General features: G+C 37.1%; 1 protein-coding gene across 2 annotated transcripts in view; it reads right to left on the bottom strand.

Annotated features, from left to right (window-relative positions):
- The window catches only part of XIRP2 (xin actin binding repeat containing 2), a 71,933-nt gene that overhangs the window by 16,543 nt on the left and 38,399 nt on the right, over positions 1-16,991 (bottom strand). The gene's annotated exons all lie outside the window — the stretch shown is intronic.

Here is a 16,991-nt window from a genome sequence, read left to right as displayed (position 1 = left end):
AGTTCTGTGAGTCAAAAGCCCTGACTAGGTCTCACTGGGTTTTGGCAGATGTCAGAAGGTATGCATTCCTTCCTGCAGCTTTAAGGGAGGATCTATTCCCTTGCTTTTTGCAGTTCTAGAGGGTACCCATTTTCCTTGGTTTGTGGCTCCTTTCTCTATCAGACTGAGAGTTTCTCACACTGCCATTTCTCCGATCCTCTCATCTGACCCCCCTTCTATTTTTAAGGACCTTGTAATTACATTGGACCAATCTGAATAATCCAGGATTATCACCCCGTCAAAAAGTCAACAGGTTAGCAGTTTTAACTTAATCTGCAATCTTAATTTTCTTTTGCCATATAATTTAACATTTTCACAAATTCTGGGGATTAGGACATAGATGTGTTTGGAAGCCATTATTCTGCCTCTTACCCACGGTAAGCAACAAATATTAATGCAGTGTCTTGTACCCAGTAATAGAAATATGAACCTCAAAAACAAAATGCAAATCCTTGATGAAAAGTAAATATATTTTGTTGTTTATAAACTAACATTTTGTATTACAGAAAGACATCTAGTCTTCAAGTTGGCCATCTAGTTACATGACACATCCAGAGTTCAAATGAAGGATGTAACCATGAAATATAAACAATATAAACAGACCATATTGTGCTAGTGTGTATCTCTGTCTCTTCACACACAGGCATACTTTTGATTATGGTTAGCACAGGTGACCCTGGCTGAATTGTAAGCTTAAAGCTCCTGCTCCTTTGGTCATCCAGCCTTGCTGTTACTACAGAATGGGGTCTGACACAGGTATAAAATTGATTGATTGATTGATTGATTGATATGATGAGGCAGTAGACATACTGCTAAAAATCTTAGGACAGATGACTTCAAGAACACAGGTATTTAAACTTGTTTATAGTTGGGAGTTCACTTTCATCTTGATAGCAATATCATTAACAAATATTGATTTTGAGATCTGAAATTTAAACGTTTGACTTAGTGGAGAATAGTCAAGTGAGAAAATGTTTGTTATTACTATTACTCAAATAGGAAAACTAAAGTTTTGCTTTGTTTATACTTTACATGGAGGGAAATATTTTAAGTTATCAAATTCTAATCATTTAAACCAAGAATACATTGAAAATCAGTTCATGAGATCTTGACTTTATGTATAATTTGCTAGCGTGCTTTTAGTGTGTGCTTTCACCTCACCCCCAGCAGTGTATTTGGTAGAAGGGCTAAAGTTCTGATTAACCAAGCAGCAATAGATGTTTAGTTAGAGATATACGTTATGATCTGATCTTATTTATACTTTTCTAGGAAGGAGAATTAAGGAGAAATTTGGTACTTTCTCAAAAGTTCTACAGGGAATTGAAAGCAAAACGTACAAGGTTCATACTTTAAAATGTAGACCACATTTCATTGGATGCATTCTTTAAAGAGATGTGAGGAATCCCTTCCCAGTGCATACTATATCAAACCATCATAATGCGCAGTTTAAATATCTTAACGTTTTTGGATTATACCCCAAGAAAGCTGAAAAAAATGTAGATTATGTCTCACTAAATTGAAGACCAGTGACTTTTTTTCCAAGCAGAATAGTTTTCTAGGCCAAGTTAATGATCCACATGTATCAAATGATACTTAATAACATGCTTAACACACAGTTTGTGCTAAGGAAAAGTTTACTTAGTGAATAAACACTCAATTTTATCCAAACTTCTGTTTGCCAGAGAATGTTTTGGAAATGGGGGATAGAACAATAAACAAAATGTGAATTTTATTTTCTCAAGGAAGTACAGAAAATAAATAAACCATAGTCTTTGCTTTAAACTGAAAGAACCATAATCCCATATAATAAGAAGCTTTGCATAATCAAGTTTTACTTAAGGATTTCAATACACTAGTCTGGAGGGAACAATAGCAGTCATTGAAGACTGCAGAGAGAAGAAATGCATGGGTGTAAATATCATCTCTTTGCATGAGAACTGTCCGCAATTGTGACAAGTGTTCCCATCTATAGTGACATAATGGGAGAATTCTATGGCCTTCATATGACACCCCGAGAAATAAGAAGTACAAATTAAACAGATAGTGAAGAAGCAAGAGGAGTGGGAATCTGACCAGTATTCTTACCGAAGGGCATTGCTATTGAATCACATCTATACCTAGGAGCCCATGAGTCAAGCTCTGGCCTAGAGGCATGCTTATTTGGCCCCTCAGTGTATTCAAAGTTTTGAATTGGTTAGCACACACACCCTAATGAAGATTTCTGCCTGCTTTTGAACACTTTAAAGATTTGGCAACACTAGGTTCACATTCCAAAATGGCAGCCAACTTTTTAGTTGTGCACGTGCTTCTCAGTTAGTCACCATTCCCACCACTCACGCATATTTAACACCAAGGTGACATTTTATAAATCTGCCTGGAACCCTAAAATAGAAATTTTAGAGTCTGATACTTGTTGCTAATCATCCTGCTGAAAGAATGAAGTCAGTGATGTGAATCTGTGTGTTGAGAAAGACAAATGCCAAACATTGGGAGTAAATAAATGTATCTTAGACACATTTTATTTTTTTGTTGTTGTTCAGTTAGAGTTGTCCTGCCTTCTTCCCCATTGCTCACCCCTACCCGGCCCTCCCCAACTCCTACAGCCAATACCCCACACTGTCCGTGCCCATGAGTCCTCTATTCGTGTTCTTTTGCTTGCCCCCTCTCCTTCTTTCCCCCTTAATCCATCTTCCTCCTCCCTTCTAGTCATTGTCAGCTGTTTGACACATTTTAAAAAATATCATTTTCTGGGGCAAACATTGTATACTTAATATGCATCTACTTGAGTAAAAGTACTCGATGCCTATCATCTTCAAACATATATTCTTGTAAGAGATGACACAGCATAAACAGTACAAGTTTAGAGTTGTAATTTTTACTTCAGCACTTAAGTGCTATTACTAAATAGACTGTCATTGCTACATTAGTTTGGTATATTTGTTTCAATGCATCAATTTTACTGACCCCTGGTTAGTGTGATTTACATAAAGTGTGTTTTAAAATACAGAAAGATTTTGTTTCCATCATTTTGCAACTATTTTGTTTGGATTTTAACTCTGACTTTCATTCTTCCCAATGGCTGGTATCTATAGAGTACCAGGTTAGGTGAAAGGACGAACCATCGTACTGCTCAGGAAGAAATCGAATTAATCAAATGAAGTATAATAAAAAACTCTGACCAGAGCACCATATATAAATTCATACAAAACAATTCATGAAATTGGTTCTCTAAAGTTAAATTCAAATATAGATAAGGCTGCAAGAGACAAAATGCAGTTTTTGTCACGAGTGAATTAACCAAGATCCAGAAATGGTGGATTAGTACCAACTCCCTCCTCCACTAGGTATTTCCTAAACTTAGGGAAGTCACTAAAATCACAGTTCAATTTGGTTTATTCCTCCAACTCATCCATTAAAAAAAAAAGAAAACCAGATGATATATGTACTCTAATTTTGGAATCTAAAAGAGAAAATGGGCACAATTAAAAAACAATACCATGATGTTTCTATAGCTCATGCTAATCTGATGTCAACTCATGTATTAGCCAAGTATATTACAAAAATCTATGCTTGAGAGATACTTCTTCTAAGGAGATTTCTACAGCACAGGAAAGAGTTCACATTCTGCCTATTCACCTTGCCACTGTTATTACCATTATAGAAAAAGGCATTATACATCTCTGCTAAAAAAATGCAAACTCATCCTAGTATAATGAGTAAGGAAAGAACAGGACAGACTTTTTTATGGTGACTCAGTATTATTTTGATTCCTAGAAGTATAGCCAATAGAAAAAAGTGTGATGAAAGACTGGCAGAATAGTTAATGATAACTGCCTCACTAGAGTGGAAAAAGCATTTCATGCTCAATGCTAGTAATTAAGTAATTTTACCCATCAGCAATCTCATTTTTAATAAAACTAGAGTTATGATATATTAATATTCCTCTCATCTTTGTCAAACAGATATAAACAATACCAAAAATGTGCTATTTATCTTAGCAAAATTGTCAATGGATTCAAGGTTTGAAAGAATAACCAGTTTTTTCTTTTAAGTTATGAGCATAAAAATTTGTGGTTGGTATACTGTGTTTGTCTAGAGTTGGATATATTCAAATTCAAACATGTTTTTTTTTAAGTTTACTTTAAAAACTTACAGCATAAAATTTGACATCCCTAGGATTTGAGCTTCAGGTTAAGGCTTTTTCCACAGTCACTTACACACTTTTGAAGTCTTGGCTCAAATATTATATTCTCTTTGAAACTTTCCCCAACTCTTCTAGACAGAGTTATCTATTTCTGCTTTTTTTTTGTATTTCTGTACAGTCAGTACACAAGCCTATTATCTACCTCTTACATTTCACAGGCATTATTTGATAATGTGAAACTCTCCTTAACTGAACTCATGGATCCTCAAATCCCAATGTTTAGCTTCCTGGTAGGTAGTAGATACCCCCCAAAATATCAAGCAGTGATTGTATGGGCAAATAGTCACATTTCCCCCCTAGGAATGTGAACAATTTATGATTTTATAAAAATCAACTTTAAAAGTTCATTCTAAAGTGTTTCCACATAATTCTACAATTTTATTTTTTGGTATTTTGAATGATAATCTTTGATCCTGAACATTTCATAATTGGTAGATGGAGTCACTGAAGCTAAGGTGTAAAACAATCATATGTCAATCACTTCACAAAGTGTAGTTAGAAAGAAGCCTCCTGATAACATTGCAAGTGATCAGAACTTCTGTGAAAAATCTGGGGAGCGCTGTGATGCGGAAAGAGTGGTCCGCCTCACCAGCAGGGGGAGGAGTCTGTACCCAGAAACCAAAATATACACAAAGGCAGCAATCACATACGCAAACGTAGAACCTTTCAAATAAGAAAATATATTATCAGATAGCTGTTTAATAAAATGATTTTCATGGTGTAGTTCACATGTTATTATTTTTAGTGAATTGTTCGCTGTGCTGATGGGTCTGATGTGCCGCCACGCACCTTGTGGAAACAGCATCCAAGTGCACTGGGCAGAGTTACCATGGCGTCAAAAAATGAAGTGGAGATACTTATGAGGATGATGAAAAACAATACTTTACCCTTCCTTTTAATTTATACAAAAAGCAAAAATACCAAGGAGAAAGAAGAAAAAGGCAATTGCAATTCTTTTACAAATCTATTATTATTTTTTATTGTTTAATTACAGTTGGTATACAATATTATAGTAATTTCATGTGCACAACCCAGTGATTAGACATTATATAACTTATGATCACCAAGATTAATCTAGTAACCACCTCGCAGCATACAAAGGTATTACAATATAATTGGTTTTGTTCCCTATGCTGTACTTCACATCCCCATTACTATTTGGTACCAATTTGTACTTCTTGATCCCCTCATCTTTTTCATCCATTCCCTGAAACCCCTCCCCCATCAACCATCAAAATATTCTGTGCATCTATGAGTCTGTTTCTGTTCTGCTTGTTCATTTACCTTGTTTCTTAGATTCCATATGTAAATTAAATCATTTGGTATTTGTCTTTCTCTGTCTGACTTATTTCACTCGGCACAATAGTCTCTAAGTCTATTCTTCCTGTTGCAGATGGAAGTTTTATTCTTTTTTTGAGGCTGAGAAATATTACATTGTATATATATACATGTACCACTTCTTTATTCACTCATCTATTGATGAATACTTAGATTGCTTCCATATCTTGGCTATTATAAATAATGCTGCAATGAACATATGGATGATAGATATGCATTTATTGCCATTTTTTAAATTCATTTGTCCTCCTACTCCTCTTCCTCCTCCTTCTTCTTTTGGAAGACCCTGTAACATTTTTGTAATACCAGTTTCGTGATAATTACATGAACTCCTTCAGCTTTTTCATGTTTGGGAAGCTCTTCGTCTGTCCTTCAGTTCTAAATGATAGCTTTGCTAGGTAAAATAATCTTGGTTGTAGGTCCTTGCTTTTCATCACTTTAAATATTTTGTGCCAATCCCCTCTGGCCTGCAAAGTGACTTGAGAAATCAGCTGACAGCATTATGGGAGCTCCCTTGTAGGTAACTAACTGCTTTTCTCTTGCTGCTTTTAAGGTTCTCCCTTTGCCTTTAACCTTTGGCATTTAAATTATGATGTGACTTGGTGTGGGCCTCTTTGGGTTCATATTGTTTGGGATTCTCTGCACTTTCTGGACTTGCATGTCTATTTCCTTCACCAGGTTAGGGAAGTTTTTAGTCATTATTTTTTTCAAATGGGTTTTCAATTCCTTGTTCTCTCTCTTCTGGAACCCTCATAATGTGAATATTGGTACACTTGGAATTGTCCCAGAGGCTCCTTAAACTATTTTCACTTTTTTTGATTCTTTTTTCTTTTTCATGTGCTGATTGGGTATTTTCTGCTTCCTTATCTTCCAAAATGCTGGTTTGATTCTCTTTTTCATCAATTCTATTTTGTTTCCCTGTAATACATTATTCATTTCAGTGGTTCTTTTTTATGTTACCTATTTCTTTGTTGAAGTTCTCACTGAGATTATTGATCATCTTTATAACCAGTGTTTTGAACTCTGAATCTGGTAGATTGCTTGTTTCCATTTTGTATAGTTTTTTTCCTGGATTTTTTTTCTGTTCTTTCATTTGGGACATGATTCTTTATCTCCTCATTTTGGCAGCCTCCCTGTGTTTGTTTCTATGTATTTAGTAGAGCTGCTACATCTCCCAGTCTTGGTAGAATGGTCTTATGTATTAAGTGTCCTGTAGGGCCCAGTGGCACAGGCTCCCCAGTCACCTGAACCGGGCATTACAGCTGCAATCCCTGTGTGGGCCGTGTGCACCCACCTGTCATAGTTGAGCCTGGACTGCTATCAGTGGAAGAGATTTACCCTGAGGTTGATTGGCTGCGAGGACTGGCAATGATCACACGGAGCAGAACTCTATTCATTGGGGTTTTAGTGCCCCCTGAGTCTGCCCCTTGAGTGCATGTCAATGGTGGAGGTGGTTGGGTGATGCTTTGGCATAGTCTGAAGCACTCCGCTGGGTATGCTGGCTTTGGGGCCTCACTAGAGGTGCAGGCAAAGTTCAGCTCCTTCCTGTGCCCTGCCCAGGACACCCAGCATGATCTACAAAATGATCTGCAGATGGATGCTACTTGTTCTGGGCTAGAGGTGCCTGGGAGGGGTCAGGCTGTGAACAAAGTCCAGCTGCAGCTAGTACCAGGCCTGGAGCCACTTACCAAGAGGCAGGGGGCCTGCCGAGGCCAGATGTTCCTTGTTTGTGGTCTGTGAATCTTTGAGAGGTTATAGGGAGGCCTGCAGCATAAGCCAACAGGAAGTTTGTATGGAAAAACCACTGTAAATGCTTGGATGGGCCTGCAGTTGGGTGAGACAAGGTTTTAGGGAATCACCAGGGTAGGCTAACAGTGTTAGCCAGGTTGATGGAGACTTAGATATGGCACCTGCCTATTGCCTCTGCTGGGGGAGGGGGAGCAAGCAATGGAACAATGGCCTCTGCTAGCTCTTTTGCCTGGGAGAATGCTGCCCCCTCCAGCCCTCATCCTGAAGCCAGACAATTCAGTTCCTCCTGGTATATCTCTAGTACCTTTTGAAATTCTGAGGCAGTGCTAGAGCTCAGAGTGAGTGAGTCTGAGTAAATCTGTGTGCTAGTCCTTTAAGAGGAATTCCTGGGACTTCAGTAGCCCTTTATCTCACACAGCCGCAATCTCTGCTGGTTTTGTCAGCCAAAAGTTACGGGGACTTCTCTTCCTGGCACTGGAACCCTGAGCTGGGGGCACTTAGTGTGACATAGTGTGGCACTTAGTGATGAGCAAGTATTCCCTTGCTCATCAGGGAATACTGCCACAGCCGAGATACCCTTCCTGGTGTTTAACCACCACATGTGGGTGTGAGACCAGTCCGTTCTGTGTCTGCCTCTCCTACCAGTCTCAATGTGGCTTCTTCTTTATATGAAGTCTGTCTGGAAAAAGTCCAGCCATTGCTAATATAATGAGAATGGTTTGTGTGACATTGATGTAACCCTGTAGCCAAGGTGAGTGGACTGGGGTGTGTAGGTATGAACAATGACATCTTCACTGTACTAGTCAGTGAAGGTGGTAGATGACATTGAATGAGCACGTGTGGTCGTCACATTCAAAATGACTGAGCCAGCAGAACAACAAATCTGCATCACATTTTGCATTTAGTTTAAACATTCCTCCACAAAAACTATTTGGATGATTCAGAAGGCCACAGCTATGGGCAACTGGTGATTGGCAGCTTTATCACAACAATATGCCCACTCATGAATCATGTCTCATGCAGAGCTTTTTGGCAAAACATCCAATCACCCAGATGACTCAGCCCCTCTACTGCCCAGATTTGGTGCCTTGTGACCTCTGAGTTTTTCCAAAACTAAAATCACTTTTGAAAGGGAAGAAATTTCAGACTTTCAATGAGATTCAGGAAAATATGATGGGGCAGCTGATGGTGATTGGGAGAACTGTGTGAGGTCTCAAGGTGCCAACTTTGAAGGGAACTGAGGTATCATTGTCCTATTTACAATGTTTTTTTTGTATTTGGTATCTTATTCAATAAATGTCTCTATTTTTCATTTCATATGGCTGGATATTTCTGGACAGACCATATATATATATATATATATATACTTGTATCTTAGTTATAAGACTTCTGTTCAGCTAAATTTCAGGCAGTTTTGAACAATAGTTGTTTTGTAGCTTTGTTGTAATTTTGATGTCATCGAAGAGGTTCCTACTACTACATTTACCTGTGCCACCACCTTGACCAAAGCCCCTCTAGTCTTGATTCCTTGTATAACTCAATATACTCAGAAATAAAGCCCCCAGTTTTACATGGTTTGGTTGTAATCCTGCCTAAAACTGTGAGTGCGTGCAAGTTGGACTGTTGGCGTCCTAAGGGACTGATGATGAAAAACATTACAAAAATTAGGACAGTGACTTTTCCTTTAAAATTACTGAATCCCTACACATGAGCAATCTTATATAGTTTCACATATGCATTTACTTATTCAACCAACAGCTACTGAGCATCAACCATCTCCATAACATTGTGCTAGGCATTGTCAGTATTGTTTTAATAGAATTTTCTGTGGTTATATCTCTAACTATCTGTTATCTAGCTATCTATCTACCTGCCTACCAGTCATTTATCTTTCCATCTCTGTCTATATCTGCATAAAATATAAAAATATGCACATTTCTATTTAATAGAATAAGAGGATTCAGTGAGCTTAAAATTCTCTTGAGAGAATATTTATTATACCTACAGATGCATGAATTATGCAGGTTTATTATATACATCTGAGAGAAGTGTCATCATTCAATTAATTTCAACTGTTTCTCAACTCAAGGCAATTATGCTTTGGTCATATTTAGCCATAAAGAGCAAAACCTATCACTTTTTCACAGTGAAAATTTCTACACTTAATTTAAAAGTAGAAATATTTGACTTCAAAAAAGTAGGTTTCTGAGTAGACAATCCCAGCTTTGACTCCTAGAATTCTGGATGTCCTCTTCTTTTTGAAAAGTATTATTTATAGAGCCAGATTCTAGTGTTCAAAAATGCTGAAGATTGAAAAAAAGAATATATAGAAGATGCACTTTCAACAGGGCCATTAAACATATTAGTTATATAAGTGATATTTAATTTACAAACTAAGAAACAGAATTATATAAAAACATTCAATTTTCATTAAAGAATGTCATCTAGAAGTTTTACCTAGATGTATGTTAAATATATATGCATTTCACATATATAAATATATATGTAACATGACATATATGTGTGTGCGCGCGCACACACACACACACACATATAAAACATAGACATAAAGCATCTTAAAAGCAGAGAGGAACTAGGATATAAATAAACATAAAATACAATCAGAGAGGTTAAAACTTAGAGTCTCAAGGAGAAGTGAGATTGGAAATAAAGAGCCTGCACAAAGATTGAAAATATTCTGAAGAAAAGGAAAATCACAGGTAACATGTATCTCTTGCTAATTAATGCAAACCCAAATAGAGAGACCAAATTATTATACCTCTTCATTACTGCCCTTCCCTCACCAAATTCCAGTTGATTTATAAGCCCTGCCAATTCTATCTTTAATTATCTCTTGAGGCTATGCCCTCTTTATTCTAGAACTTCTGACCCATTTAAGTCCTCATGTATATATTTAATCTGCTATTTTAGTAGTCTCCTAACATATAGTCTTCTGTCTAAACTTGACCCCCTTTATATCAATCCTATACAGCCATAACAGTCTTTCTTAAATGCATGTCTATTCATATTACTCCCCTGTGTATGTTTCTTCAATGGTTCTTGATTATCTTAGAATAAAGTAAAAGAAAATTTAGCATAGCTTATAATGTTCTCTATTATCTGGCTTTTGCCCACGTCTCAAGCTTTGTGCCTCAATATCATGCTATTTTACCTTTTGCATGAGTTGTTCCTTTAGCCTATAATGAAATTCTATATTCATGAAAAATTATTTTAAGTCTCAGCTGAAGCATGCTCTGCCCTCAGATGTCTTTCTTGACAATCCTTTATCCGGAGTAAAGTTTATCACAACCTCTTTGTGCCCTAACAAACTTCATTTATATTTTCTCATAGAATCTACCATATTTCAGTTGTAATTATTTGTTATATGGCTGTCTCTCTGACAGAGTGAGCTTCTTGAGGGCAAAATAATATCATACTCATCACTGAATCTTTTGTACTTGACATATGGTGGATGCTGAACGACTATCAGCTGAATAAAAAAATGAAGGCACAGACTCTGGAGTCAGCCTTCCTGGTTATGATCACATTTGTTCATTTTCTTTGGATGTTACTTAGACATTGAATGTGTCCATTTATTGTACAAAAAAAAAGTAATAATAACAGTACCTAGTTCAGAAGGTTATAGTGAAGAGTAAGTCGGTTAATATATGCAAAATCCTGGTTCATAAGTGCTATATTAGTATCTGCTATCTTTACGTAACAGACACGCATTGCACGCTTGCTTTGTGACTGCTATGTTCCCAGTAACTCAGTATACATAGTAAACAAGGCCCAAAAAAGAAAAAAGATGGAATTAAAGTAGATTGTCCGTGGCTATGTCAATGAATTTTACCATGAATTTTTCATTATAGAATGAAACCTAAACACTAAAAAGGAAGCAGTTTCCTATACATATATTTCCCACCACTAGAAGTGGATTTTGGGTGTGTGTGGTGGTGGGGGTTATTCAGAGAGAGATAAGCAAAAAGGTGCCTGTGCATATTAACTCTTCCAAATCATTCTGGTCCCTAGGACATAAAAGTATTTTTATAAAGACATGACGAGAGAGTGGCTTTGTGATCTTTTTAAATCGTTCATGAACTGATAACACCATTTGTATCAGTTTAAATCAGTAGTGATTTAACCTACTATTTGCTTCCAATTTCAAGCATCAGAGTCTGATTTAAACAAGAAAGGTAATGTGGTAAAGAGACATTGGTTTGCTGGGGTGGACAGTGTAACTCACAGACACAGACAGCAGTATGGTGGTAACCAGAGAGGAAGCGGAGTGGGGAGAGGTGAAGAGGGTAAAGGAGGTCATAAATATGGGGATTGAAGGAAACTAGACTTTAGGTGGTGAGCACATGATGGAATATACAGATGATGTGTTATAAAATTGTACACTGGAAAATTATATAACCAATATTTCCCAATAAATTTAATTTAAAGAATAAAATAAAGGAGGGACAAGAAAGGAGAGTCATTATCCTTAAGTAACTAAACATGGTAAAGAATTGCACAGTTACAAAATGTCTTCAATGAATCCCCAAATTAATAATCAATGCAATAATTTTTATTGCATATTAATCCTTAAAATATCACTGGATCTTTTATCATAATATCCTTTTCACTACTATATCAGGTAACTACACATTTTGCTTTCATTCTTTTAGGGCTGGTGATTCAGTGAAAACATTGTTTTTATCAGTATAATATTGGCCATCAAGTGCAAAGGTTCAACAAATAGAAAAATCAATATCAGAATTTAAAGTGCTCTTAAAATTGAAAAGAGGTTCTTAGAAAAAAAGGACAAAGAATTATTTGCTTTAAGTAGATGCTTAAATAGTTCCATCTCACATAAAAACATACATCAGCAAGTAATAAAAATTGAGCCAGTTAACTCCGACGGATTAATAGGAATAAATCGGATGAAATTTGAGGACATGCTCTTTGACCTGTACTGGCACCAGTGCAGGTTACCGACACCAGTGATGGGAAAGGAGAGAGCACTCACCCACCGGCTGGAAACTCAGGACCGAAGCCCAAATTTGTTCTATAAAAATGGGTCAGAGCAGATGAGATTCAAAAAGGCTTTAATAAGAAGGAAGTGGTTTATTAAACACTAAAAGATAAATATTTGACCACGTATCTCAAAATTATAAAGAGATATTATAGTGAGCATAGATGTCAAACACAGAGCCCATGATCATTTTGTTTATGTAATTTCATCTGCATTTTGTGCAAAATGATATTGTCTGTCTCACCAGTGATTTTATAGGGGGAAATCCACATGCACTTAATTATGACATAGAAATAGTAGTTTCATATGTGTCTGTAATTCTCTCCATATATTTTCATACACTTTACTTCTCACAAATTATTGCTTTTCTTCTCTATTTTCTACACCCAGACTTGTGGTATACTTTCTCATTATCATAATACCTTATGAAGTAACGAAAGACTTAGAAAAAATAAAGACAGGGAGTTAAGAGACAAAAGTAAAATGTTTTTCGATTCTCCAAAAGAAAAATAAAAACAAAGAAAATATGATTTGGAGAGACTTGGCTGATTTTTTGGATTAGTGATACAAATGTTTATATTAGGCTCATAAACTGAACCCCAGCCTAAAGTAGACTTCATCAAAATCTCCAAAATCTCCCCCAAATGTTTCTGAATATTGCACGATATGATGAATTATAGTATTCAATTACTATAATTTGTCCTCTGAAGAAAAGAGATGAATTTCAAATGCCACTCAAGGTCAATGTCTCTAGGAGGCTCTGGTATTTACCTAAGAGTAAGGGAGGTGGATTGAGTGCTTGGCTCTCCCTACTGGTAAAAATCTAGTGGCTGGTGTATAATGTGCCCTGTCCCATTGAAGGGTTAGAAATGAAGCAGCCACCACTGATTCCTAACCAGATGAACAAATAACTTGTTGCTTACCATACCTGTGTAGGTCACTCAGCACAGAGAGAGAGAAAGAACAAGCACAAGAAAAGCCTGTTAGAAGAAGATATAATCTTACTCTGTGTTCTGTGATGCTGACATTTGCATAGACACTAGAAAAAAAAAGAATATCCTAAACAATATCTCTGCAATAGCAACAGAATCTGTTTTTTTAATCCCCACCTGAGGATATGTTTATTGATTTTACAGAGAGAGGAAGGGAGAGAGTGAGAAAGAGAGACATCGATGTGAGAGAGAAACATCATCAGTTGCCTCCCATAGGTACCACAACTGAGGAACAAAGCTGCAACCTAGGTATGTGCCCTGACTGGGACTTGAACTCACAACGTTTTGGTATACAGCACAATGTTCCAACCTACTGAGCGACCGGGCCAGGGCAGCAGACAGAATTTCTTAATGTCGCTTCCTTTTCTCAGGTTTTGTGTTTTCCTTGTGTTGTTTAGCATGATAATGCATTTGTAATTATGCAAACTAATAAACAAATGATCATCCCAAAGATTAGACAAGCCTGACTCAATCAGATCATTTTCAAAGGCCCATGAGGATAAATTTATTCTGAGAAAATACCAGACCCAAAAGTAGCAGAAAGAGCTAATAATATCTTCTTATGTAAAGTGCTTACAGAAAACACCCATGTTCATAAAAGTAACTATGTGGGAAAATATGTTGCAGATTTTACTAAGTTCTACAAACATAATGATTCTGCAACATTAATGATTTCTTTCATCACTAATGATTTTCTTTGCTCCTCCAAAATGAGGAAAATCCAAGAGCTTAAAATTCTGTAGCTTACTATTCTATGATAACAATTTAAAAAATAAATCATTAGTATATTATAACCTATTGTATATATTCTTTTAAGTGTAATTATACAAAGAGTACATTTATATTTTTGAATGAATATGAGACTTCCCATTGAAGAAGAGGCTATACAAATATATTTCTTCTGTTCCAGCCTTCCGTAAATGTCTATTCCCTCCCATAAAAAAACATAAAATTGCATAACGACAAAATATCTGTGTTTTGCATCTTTGTCAACATCAAATACTTTTTGAGAGCATATGTTCCGATGCTGAGAGCATGAAACTCTGTGTTGTGCCTATGAGTTTTCGGGGAAAGGGTCCAGGTGATACACCCTCAACAATTCTTGGCCCTGAGCTAAGAACAATACCACTCTTTTTTTTCCCTAAAGCAATCCCAATTCATTTTACTTTAAAGACATAAAAGGTATATCTGTGCATGGGCTTGTCCTCTGCAGGGAAATTGAAAATGGGTTCTATAAGAACAAATAGGTTTACAGAAAAAGGAATCCCACAATGCCATTGAGAGGCAGAGAAGCTACACTTGTGGTTGTCCAATAATTGGGGTAAAGATTGCTCCTACAAACCCTATTTCAGAGGACGTGTAAGATGAGTCGTGGAAAGAAAAGTAACCAGTTCGGGTTTTGTGGAAGCCCTTGAATCTGTACTTGCATCTCAGTCTCACTTAGGGGCATCTGTCCTATCCAGTAAGGCACTGCCTGCCTGCCTGAGAAACTGTCAGGGCACCCTTCATCTGGTGCTATTTCTAAACCACCCGCAGTCACCAGGAAGATTCATTTGTTTAGTTATTAATGGCACAGTAAAAGACTGCAGGCTGAAAGCATGCACTGGACAGACTGCACTATTTTACCAAGAAAGTGGAGTTTTCACAAAAAGCCCAGGCAAACATTTTGTGGGTGTCTTCCCAGTGTGGGGTTGGAATGCGTCTCCCTTAATAACGCTGCCCTGGGATGGCCTGCCGTGCTGCCATAGGGAGGGTAGGAGAGCTCACACACCAACAGGCTCTGCAGAGAGAAGCTGAAATTGGAAGCTGCAAAGGGCCTGTGACTGAGACTTTATGGTCACATCTCAGCAGACACTCAGCAATTACCATCATTTCCATCTGGGGAGAGCAGCAGTTGAGAGTTATAGTGTGTGGCTCTTAAGGAATATTATTAATGTCGGTAGATCGTGGAAAGCAGTTTTATTGCACTTTATGGGCACACCGCGTAGCCCTGGGGGGAGGCCACACACTGGCTTAGTTTCCTAAAGAGTCAAATGACTATGAGCATGTTTGCATTATTTAATAAAGTTCATCACTTTATAATTAAGTTCTGTGTCTTTCAGAAAATAATATTTTTTGTATAGAAATATCAAAGATACAAACTCAAGAGGCATTAGGTGTATAGATTGTATAATCTCATACAATTAAAGGTTTTTTTAATGAATGATTACAATAACCCATAAGAAGTTAAATCTCAGTTTTAATTAGTAATTATTGGTGTATTAGTGTGTGGCCTAAGGTAATAGTTTCATTACATTTTTTTAGTTTATTTTTTTTCTAATTGGTTTATTTTGAGTGTTTTAATGTTTTTCTTTAGTTCATTTATATCGTTCTATTATTTAGTTCAGGGGTGTCAAACTCATTTTCACCAGGGGCTACATCAGCCTCGTGGTTGCCTTCAAAGGGCCGGATGTAATTTTAGGACTACTAAAGTCTTGTAAATGTAACCACTCCTTAACTGTTAAAGAGTAGAAATTACATTCAGCCCTTTGAGGTCAACCATGAGCTGATATGGCCCCTGGTGAAAATGTGTTTGACACCCTGATTTAGTTTATTTTTAGCATTCAAATACATCTTTGTTCATATGCAGAAACTATTTCAATACTTTCTGCCATTAATGAGGGAGTTAACTGGATTTAGGGTACTAGTAAATTAGTTGTTTGGCTGATTGACATTTATTATAATCACCATGATTTGTTTAAGCTCCAGCTTTTTCTATTCTCCTCAGCCTGTTGTTCTACTCTTTGATGGCAATAGGCATCTGAAGAGAAATGTCGGAATAGACAGAAGAGCCCCGCTCTCAGGGTGAAGAATGAGGTAGGCAGATGACAAGTTTCAGATGAGAATCTAAGAAGAGAGTGATCATTTCTGTAGTAACAGGTCCTGGCTTGTACTGTCAAACATTGGAGTCACCTAGAGAAATATAAAATTCCCTGATCCCTGATTACTTGCCAGAATGATTAAATCAGAATTACCTGGGCTTCCTGGGGAGTGTTGGGTACTACCAGAGTTAAGGACCACTGAGGGCTTAGATGAGTTAGGTGACCAGAGCTCCCACTCAGTTTCCATGTTGCACCCTAACAGGGACAGTGATTTGATTGTGATTCCATATCCAGCCAGGGAAGAGGTAGGAAATGATGTGTCAGAGGCTCTGAAAACATGTCCTGTTTCAGGTCTGGAGTGATAAAGAGACCAGCAGACAGGGGTCTCATTGAAACCCACCACCACTACATTCTTATACCCTAGCTCAGGGGGGCCTGGGGTAGAGGCACATAGTAGGGGCTTTGACAGACCTTACTCATGAGAGCCTTAACAGAACTAGGGGGACACTTAGTGGTTTGTTGGGGCTTGTAGAAAAAGCCTGTCTTACTTCCACCCTGAGAAATACAAGTTGTCACGGAGTTTAGTTTTGGTTTTGCCTTTGTTTTCCTCACATTGGTGCAAGCAGTACTAAATGCAGCTAATTGATTTGACAACTTGAGAAAAGAACTGTCCCCAAAATATAATTCTTCACTATTCAATTTGTATACAAAAAAGTATAGGATTCCACCATGACCAACCTCTAACACTATAGGAAGGTGGCCATAGGTAGGAAGAGAGGAGATGCAGA

The sequence above is a fragment of the Desmodus rotundus genome, chromosome 2, assembly GCF_022682495.2.
Source record: "Desmodus rotundus isolate HL8 chromosome 2, HLdesRot8A.1, whole genome shotgun sequence".
Taxonomy (NCBI): Eukaryota; Metazoa; Chordata; class Mammalia; order Chiroptera; family Phyllostomidae; genus Desmodus; species Desmodus rotundus.
This window is presented reverse-complemented; position numbering and strand designations above follow the sequence as displayed.